The 9,327-nt window shown below is 37.4% G+C and overlaps 1 non-coding gene across 1 annotated transcript; it reads left to right on the top strand.

Annotated features, from left to right (window-relative positions):
• The first annotated feature begins 918 nt into the window (after window positions 1–918).
• Window positions 919–992, top strand: TRNAI-GAU (transfer RNA isoleucine (anticodon GAU)). Its single transcript has one exon. It is a non-coding gene; the product is annotated as a tRNA-Ile (tRNA).
• The last annotated feature ends 8,335 nt before the right edge of the window (window positions 993–9,327 follow it).

The following is a 9,327-nucleotide window of genomic DNA, read 5'->3' as shown; positions in this document are numbered from 1 at the left end:
GGTGCAGTCCATACTGAAGGCTGTGGTCTTTGATCTTCATTAGTAAGTGCTTCAAGTCCTCTTCACTTTCAGCAAGCAAGGTTGTGTCATCTGCATAACACAGGTTGTTAATGAGTCTTCCTCCAATCCTGATGCCCCATTCTTCTTCATATAGCCCAGCTTCTCGGATTATTTGTTCAGCATACACATTAAACAGGTATGGTGAAAGAATACAACCCTGATGCACACCTTTCCTGACTTTAAACCAATCAGTATCCCATTGTTCTGTGCGAACAACTGCCTCTTGATCTATGTAAAGGTTCCTCATAAGCACAATTAAGAGTTCTGGGATTCCCACTCTTCGCAAAGTTATCCATAGTTTGTTATGAACCACATAGTCGAATGCCCTTGCATAGTCAATAAAACACAGGTAAACATGCTTCTGGTATTCTCTGCTTTCAGCCAGGATCTATCTGACATCAGCAATGACATCCCTGGTTCCACGTCCTCTTCTGAAACCAGCCTGAATTTCTGGCAGTTCCCTGTTGATATACTGCTGCAGCTGTTTTTGAATGATCTTCGGCAAAATTTTACTTGTGTGTGATATTCATGATATTGTTCTATAATTTCCACATTCGGTTGGATCACCTTTCTTGGGAAAAGGCATAAATATGGATCTCTTCCAGTCAGTTGGCCAAGAAGGTGTCTTCCATATTTCTTGGCTTAGACGAGTGAGCACCTCCAGTGTTGCATCTGTTTGTTGAAACATAACAATTGATATTCCATCAATTCCTGAAGCCTTGTTTTTCGCCAATGCCTTCAGAGCAGCTTGGACTTCTTCCTTCAGTACCATTTGTTCCTGATTATATGCCACCTCTTGAAATGGTTGAATATTGACTAATTCTTTTTGGTATAATGACTCTGTGTATTCCTTCCGGCGGCCGGTTATCTCAGCTGGTTAGAGCATGGTGCTGATAATGCCAAGGTCACGGGTTCAATCCCCATATGGGCCACACGGAAAAAAAAGTTGTGTGACTATACCATAATTTGTTTGTCCATTCATCCATTAATGGGCACCTTGGTTGCTTCCATCTTTTTGCTATTGTAAACAGTGCTACAATGAACAGGGGTGTGCACATATCTGTTCATATGAAGGCTCTTATTTCTCTAGGATATATCCCAAGGAGTGGGATTCCTGGATCGTATGGTAGTTCTATTTCTAGTTTTTAAAGGAAGCACCAAATCGATTTCCAAAGTGGCTGTACCGTTTTACATTCCCAAGCAGTGTATAAGTGTTCCAGTCTCTCCACAAGCTCGCCAACATTTGTTATTTTCTATTTTCAATTAATGCCAGCCTTGTTGGAGTGAAGTGGAATCTCATTGTAGTTTTGATTTGCGTTTCTCTATTGGCTAATGTCGTGAGCATTTCCTCATGTATCTGTTAGCTACCTGAATGTCTCCTTTAGTCAAGTCTCTGTTCATATCTTTTGCCCATTTTTTAATTGGGTTATTTGTCTTTTTGTAGTTGAGTTTTTGCAGTATCATGTAGATTTTAGAGATCAGGCACTGATCAGAAATGTCATAGCTAAAAACTATTTCCCATTGTGTAGGTAGTCTTTTAACTCTTTTGGTGAAGTCTTTGGATGAGCATAGGTGTTTGATTTTTAGGAGCTCCCAGTTATCTGGTTTCTCTTCCTCATTTTTAGTAATGTTTTATATACTGTTTATGCCATGTTTTAGGTCTCGTAGCATTGTCCCTATTTTTTCTTCCATGATCTTTATTGTTTTAGATTTTATATTTAGGTCTTTGATCCATTTTGAGTTAGTTGTTGTGCATAGTGTGAGGTATGGGTCTTGTTTCATTTCTTTGCAGAAGGATATCCAGTTATGCCAGCACCATTTGTTTAAAAGACTGTCTTTTCCCCAATTAACTGACTTTGGCCCTTTGTCAAATTTTAGCTGCTCATATGTGGCTAGATTTATATTTGGATTTTCAATTCCGTTCCATTGGTCTATGTGTCTGTTCTGGTACCAGTACCAGGCTGTTTTGACTACTGTGTTGGTATAATAGGTTCTAAAATCAGGTAGAGTGAGGCCTCTCACTTTGTTCTTCTTTTTCACTAATGCTTTACTTGTCTGGGGTCTCTTTCCCTTCCATATGAAGTTGGTGATTTCTTTCTCCATTTCATTAAAGAATGACATTGGAATTTGGATCGGAATTGCATTGTATCTATAGATGTCTTTTGGTAGAATAGACATTTTTACAATGTTAAGTCTTCCTATCCATGAGCAAGGTATGTTTTTCTACTTAGGTAGGTCTCTTTTGATTTCTTGCAGTAGTGTTTTGTAGTCTTCTTTGTATAGGCCTTTTACATCTCTGATAAGATTTATTCCTAAGTATTTTATCTTTTGGGGGGCTACTATAAATGGTATTGATTTGGTAATTTCCTCCTCGATGTTCTTTTTATTGGTGTAGAGGAATCCGACTGATTTTTGTATATTTTTTTTCTGTCCTGATTCTCTGCTCAACTCATCTATTAGTTTCAGTAATTTTCTTGAGATTTCTTTAGGGTTTTCTATGTATAAGCTCATGTCATCTGTAAATAGATATATTTTTACTTCTTTCTTACCAATCAGGATGCCCTTTATTTCCTTATCTAGCCTAATTGCTCTGGCTAGGACTTCCAGCACAAGGTCGAATTAGAGTGGTGATAAAGGGCATCCTTGTCTGGTTCCCATTCTCAAGGGTAATGCTTTTAGAATCTTTCCATTTAGAATGATGTTGGCTGTTGGCTTTGTATAAATTCCCTTTATTATGTTGAGGAATTTTCCTTCTATTCCTATTTTGCTGAGAGTTTTTATCATGAATGGGTGTCGAATTTTGTCAAATGCTTTTTCTTCATCAATTGATAAAATCATGTAGTTCTTGTATTTTGTTTTATTTATATGATGGATTACATTAATTGTTTTTCTAATGTTCAACCATCCCTGCATACTTGGTATGAATCCTGCTTGGTCATGGTAAATTATTTTTTGGATATGTTGTTGAATTCTATTGGCTAGAATTTTGCTGAGGATTTTTGCATGTGAGTTCATGCTTTATCTGGTTTGGTATCAAGGATATGCTGGCTTCACAGAATGAGTTTGGGAGTGTTCTGTCCTTTTCTATCCTCTGAAATACCTTTAGTAGTAGTGGTGTTAACTCTTCTTTGAAAGTTTGGTTGAACTCTGCAGTGAAGCCATCTGGGTCAGGGCTTTTTTTGTTGTTGTTGTTGGGAGGTTTTTAATGACCTTTTCTATCTCTTCTTTTGTTATGGGTCTATTGTTCTACCTCTGTTTGTGTTAGTATAGGTAGGTAGTGCGTTTCTAGGAATTCCTCCATTTCTTCCAGGTTTTCAAATTTCTTAGAGTACAATTTTTCATAGTAATCTGATATGATTCTTTTAATTTCAGTTGGGTCTGTTGTGATCTCACCCATCTTATTTCTTATTTAGGTTATTTGCTTCCTATCCTGTTTTTCTTTTGCCAGTTTGGTCAATTGTTTATCAATTTTGTTATTTTTTTCAAAGAACCACCTTTTGGTCTTGTTAATTCTTTCAATTGTTTTTCTGTTCTCTAATTCATTTAATTTTACTCTAATATTTATTATTTGCTTTATTTTGGTGCCTAAGGGTTTCTTTTGTTGTTCTCTTTCTAGTTGTTCAATTTGTAGGGAGAATTTGAATTTGATTTTGGTCCTTTCTTCTTTTTGTATATGCATGCAATTGTTGATATAAATTGACCTCTGAGCACTGCTTTCACTGTGTTCCAAAGGTTCTGATAGGAAGTGTTTTCATGGTCCTTGGATTCTATGAATTTCTTTATTCCTTTCTTAATGTCTTCTATAACCCAGTCTTTTTTGAGGAGGGTATTGTTCAGTTTCCAAGTATTTGATTTCTTTTCCCTGCTTTTTCTGCTATTGATTTCTAGTTTTATGGCTTTATTGTCAGGAAAGATGCTTTGTAATATTTTGATGTTTTGGATTTATTAAGGCTTGTTTTATGGCCTAATACATGGTCTACTCTGGAGAATATGTCATGTACATTGGAAAAGAAAGTATACTTGGGTGCTGTTGGGTGGAGTGTTCTGTATATGTCTATGAGGTCAAGTTGGCTGATTGTGGCATTTAGATCTTCTGTGTCTTTATTGAGCTTCTTTCTGAATGTCCTGTCCTTCACCAAAAGTGGTGTGTTGAAGTCTCCTAATATAATTGTGGACCTGTCTATCTCACTTTTCAATGTTGTTAGAGTTTGTTTTATGTATCTTCCCAGCCCTGTCATTGGGTGCATAAATATTTAATATGGTTATATCTTCCTGGTATATTGTCCCTTTAAGCATTATATAGTGTCCTTCCTTATCCTTTCTAGTAGATTTAACTTTAAAGACTGTTTTGTCAGAAATTAATATTGCCACTCCTACTTTTTTTGGATTGTTGTTTGCTTGATATATATTTTTTCCATCCTTTGAGTTTTAGTTTGTTTGTGTCTCTAAGTCTAAGGTCTGTCTCTTGTAGGCAGCATATATCTGGGTCATGTTTTTTTTTTAATCCATTCTGCCACTCTCTGTCTCTTTATTGGTGCATTTAGTCCGTTTACACTCAGAGTGACTATAGATAGGTATGAGTTTAGTGCTGTCATTATGATGCCTTTTTTTGTGTGTGTTGTTGAGAGTTTCATTTTTCCGCTTTCTTTTTTGTGGTGAGAAGTTTTTGTAAATTGTGTGTTCCTCTTTTTCATTGTAGTTGAATTTGTTTTTGCTGAATCTTTACGTTTATTTTGGTTTTTATTTTGATGTGTGGGATTGTTAGTCTTCTTTGTGGTTACCTTAATATTTATCCCTATTTTTCTAAGTATAAACCTAACTTGTATCTCCCTATATCACCTGAATTTCTTTTCCATATAGAAGCTCTATAAGGCTGTGCATTTTGTAGTAGAAGTCTTATATTCAAGGCTTAGCTTAAAATTGACAGGATTCACTTGCTCAAACCTTCATTTTCTGAAATATACTCCTTTGGGGATCTTTTTTTTTATATGTATATCTAAAAGGGGATTAGATTGGACGAAATATTGGAGAATCGTTTTTCAATATGTACTTTCATTTTTTATTAATTTGCCAAAGATAAAATATGATTTTTGATTTTTAATCTGACTATTGAATGAAAACAAATCAGTAATTTCAAAAACTTTTTTCATACTTTTAGAGCAAATAATTATCTTGGTCTGAAATATGATTCACATGTTCTCATAAACCTCCTCATTTTTCAGACTTATAATAGACTGAATTTCATAATGCCTTGGTGACTGGTAAGAAGCCCTGGTGGCAGAGTGGTTAAGCTCTCAGACACTAACCAAAAGGTCTGTGGCTTGGAACTACCAGCAGCTCCATGGCAGAAAGATGTGGCAGTCTGCTTCCGTAAAGATTTACAGCTTTGGAAACCATGTGGGGCAGTTCTACTATTTCCTGTAGGGTCACTATGAGTCAGAATTGATTCAACAGCAGTGAGTTTGTTGGGGTTAGTGACTGGTGGCAAAGGAATGTCAAACAGCCATGGTGCTCAGAGTAGGATTTGCACAAGAGGCAAAAAGTAATGACAAAGGAGGAATAGATTGCCCAAAAACAAAAACAAACAAACAAACAAACAAAAACTACTCACCACACTTAGCCTCAGGTTTCTCATTTGAAGCAGCCTTTCCCAAATGCAGCGTCACAGAACAGGGGCTTCATGGGATCTTGTTAGTATTTATACAGTTGGCAACTGCACTTGGAGAATTCTAGGATAACACAAGTATGGCTTCTGCAGTTACTCAGAGCCTCATGTGTGCTGATGCATATAGTCTCAGCGTGGTGGAGGATCACCTCATGACACATTTCTCCCTGGAATATTCCCCTCTGGGGAAAGTGATGTCATTCAAACTTTCTACATAAGTTTATTTTTAAAGCCCTTCTTGATGCTGTCATGTCACAGAACACTCATCCTAACCTTTCTATAAGGCAGGAGCTAATGGCCAGCCCTGAGCTAGGTGGTCTCCACACTTTATGTTAACACACACTTGGACTCCATGAGGTCCTCTCCAGCCTTCGTCCTACAGACCAAGAGGCTGGAGCCCACAGAGCCAACATATGGCATTTCTGGATTACCCTCCCAGTCTATGTAACTTCAAAGCCCACATTCTTTCCTATTAAACTGTGCTGTTCACCTGTATCCAACAGAGCACAACACAAAGGACACCCCCCTCAGATTTGTACCAACCCTGATAGAAACAAAACCTGGGTTTATAAAGGCTTTAAAGAATTGTTAAGTCATCCATCTAACATGAATGCATGCTCTTACCATAAAGTATGTCCTGTATGCAATTCTAATCTTTGTTTTCAGTCTTGAGGAATGGCCTATAATTTTGTTTTTTGTTTTCCTCCTCCTAACTGTCATCTATTTACTGCCTCTAGGAGAGCCAGTGTCACCTGATTGTGCATGGTGGCAGGTACAGTAATTTGAATGATAAGGACTCCCAAGAAAATACACACATAAGCATATCATATGTAAATATAAGAGAATATAGGAAGGGATACATATAACAACATATGCAGAGAGAAACCCTGATGCAGTGGACTCTTGGTCTTATAAAAGAAAGTCTAGCACTCGGTGGATATTCTCCCACTCAGATATTAGGAAATCCAGTCTTGTGGTTTCTCCTGAACTTCCTTTTTTGTTCTCTACCAACAAACTGGTCCTTAACCCTCATGACATTATAGAAACATGCGGAACTTTCACATTTTCCCTGCAAATTCTGACATAATTGGTGGGGATGAAGGGCAAGCAGTGAATCAGTATTTTTTTCAAGTTTTCTCCTGGCCCAGAATGATGTGAATATGTACCTAAGGCTAAAATTTACAGCCCAAGATCAGTATCTCTTTGAGGAAACCACCACCAGAAAGATGGTTGAGTGAAGGCATTGGTGGTTCAGTGGTAAAATTCTCTCCTTCCATGGGGGAAACGCAGGTTTTATTTCCAGCCAGTGCACCTCATGAACACCCACCACCCACCTGCTATTGGAGGCTTACATGTTGCTTTGATCCTAAATGGATTTTAGCTGAGCTTCCAGATTAATAGTAAGGGCTGGAGTCTATTGTGTACAGAGCCCCATGAGTCAGGGGGGTTACAACAAAAATGGTCGAACACAGTCATACATTCCCAGGAAGGGGAAAAATATCACTGGTGGAATTATTGATTCAGAATTTTTTATAAAGGGAACACTGCTTTGAAACAAAACTTACATGAAGAAAAATAAAACTAACCCCTTCTTTCTGTTAACTAGAGGCAATTTTACTGCTCAAATATATTTCAGCTGTTTAGACAATGTTGGCTCAAGCATTACAGATTTACACATGTTTTAACTGGATCTCTATTCCCTCTCCAACAAACCATCCAGTTGTCTCTAAAGTTCGTAGACAGATTATACATCTCTGATGGGAGAGAACTCTGGATTCAGAGTCAGAGCTGGGGATTGACTTTCTCCTACAAGCTGCATAATCTTGATCAGGTCACGTGACTTTGAAAAGCCTCAACTTCCTTCTCTGTTACAAGAGGACAGGAATAAAATGCCCTCACTGACGAATAAGAGTGGTATGAGAATTAAGTGAGATGAGTGTTTTATAAGCACTTCCCACACCGTAATTGCCATGAAAAATAAAAGTAAATATCAATTTTTTTTTTGCTTGGATCTATAATCTTTAAATGAGAATTAATTTCTGCAGCTTTGTCTATTCATGTGCGTAAGTCATTTCTACTTTTGCAGCATTGTGTTGGGTCTCCCACTATTCCAGGTATAGATTTGGGCCTTTGCCAGCAATAAGTTCCCCTCTTAGGGCCACAATGGTGATGCTTTTCCCTTAGCCTTGGAATAATGTGTCTTCAATTCATCGGAGATTGCAGACACACACTTTCCTTCCTCACAGTGCATGAAATTCCCAGCAGATATAATTACCACTTCCTGTGGACACAGCACCCTCAGCTGTTTGGCAGACTTCATCTCAGAGGTTCTTAAATGTTGGCATGCATCAGAATCACCCAAACACTGGTTAAAACAGATAGCTGGGCCCCACCCCAGAGTGACCCATTTAGTAGATGTGGGGCAGAGCCTCAGAATCTACGTCACTAACATGTTGCCAGGTGATGCTGGTGTGCCCAACCTGGGTACCACACTTTGAAAACCACTGCTTTAGGCAAATAACCATGAGGAAAAAAAAGTAAAATTCTGGATATCTTCATTGATGTCACCAGGGTAGTTGTCATCCAGTGTGGTAGTTCATGGTGTCACCCCCTCATGCTAACTACCACAATATTATAGCTAAAACGCCAGAAAGTTTGGCAAAATCAGCCACTATAAAAACAGCAGCAGCAACAAAAAAAGCACATGCTTATAGCACATGCAGATGAAACCACGTGATTCAAAGTGTCATTGTAATTGGTTGATAATGCATTAGAAGGTTGAAAAAGTAAATTAGCTTAGAGTTTTTTTTTTTTTTTAGCCTTGTAGGTGCATGTAAGCTGGGCTTAAGAAAAATATTTTTGTTGTTATAACTAATTACAGGGATATTTTTATACAAAATGATAAATTTCTGCTGAAATACTGTACAAATATTTTTAAGACAGTCATTTTGGTGCCACCCCTTCTGACAGTGTTACCCAGTACAGCCCATACCCTCTACCCACCAGCCAGTAACAACACTGGATATTTGCAAACATCCAGATATTTGCATCGTATAGATAGCTCCTTTTTCAACTCTCAGCGAAGGCCCTTGAACTTTATGTTGTTGGTAAACCTTATCTTCTTGGATTTGAGGGCTAATATAATCCTGATTATTGTTTTTGTTTGTCGTAGCGAAAAACAATTTTATCTTCAAAACACAGGAAACAAAGCCAAGGTGAAACATTGGGTCTTGAGCTGATAATAAATTATTTGAGAGCTTTATAATTTGCATCGCTTCTCAGTTCTTCTTAAAGACACAGTTATCCCTAAATTTGCATCACAGATTTTTTTTGTTTGTTTGTTTTTGTAGGCTCTGTCAAAAATGTTTCATAGTCCTTGCTGGGGTGTGTACATAAGTTCTAATGATGTACATGATGTATCTCCTGCTTATATTTGGATGTAAATTTTAAAGTAAAAAGAAAAATTATTTCCATACATTCCTTAGAGCAACAAGAATAAAACAGCACAGCGATTACATACATTATTTACATAAATCAGTGAACGCAGGAGGTTTACAACCTTGAACTTGTTAAAAAAAAAAGTATAAAATGTTCTCTCCACT

The sequence above is a fragment of the Loxodonta africana genome, chromosome 13 (assembly GCF_030014295.1).
Source record: "Loxodonta africana isolate mLoxAfr1 chromosome 13, mLoxAfr1.hap2, whole genome shotgun sequence".
NCBI classification, from domain to species: Eukaryota; Metazoa; Chordata; class Mammalia; order Proboscidea; family Elephantidae; genus Loxodonta; species Loxodonta africana.
Note: the sequence above shows the minus strand (reverse complement) of the source record. Positions and strands in the feature narration are given on the sequence as shown.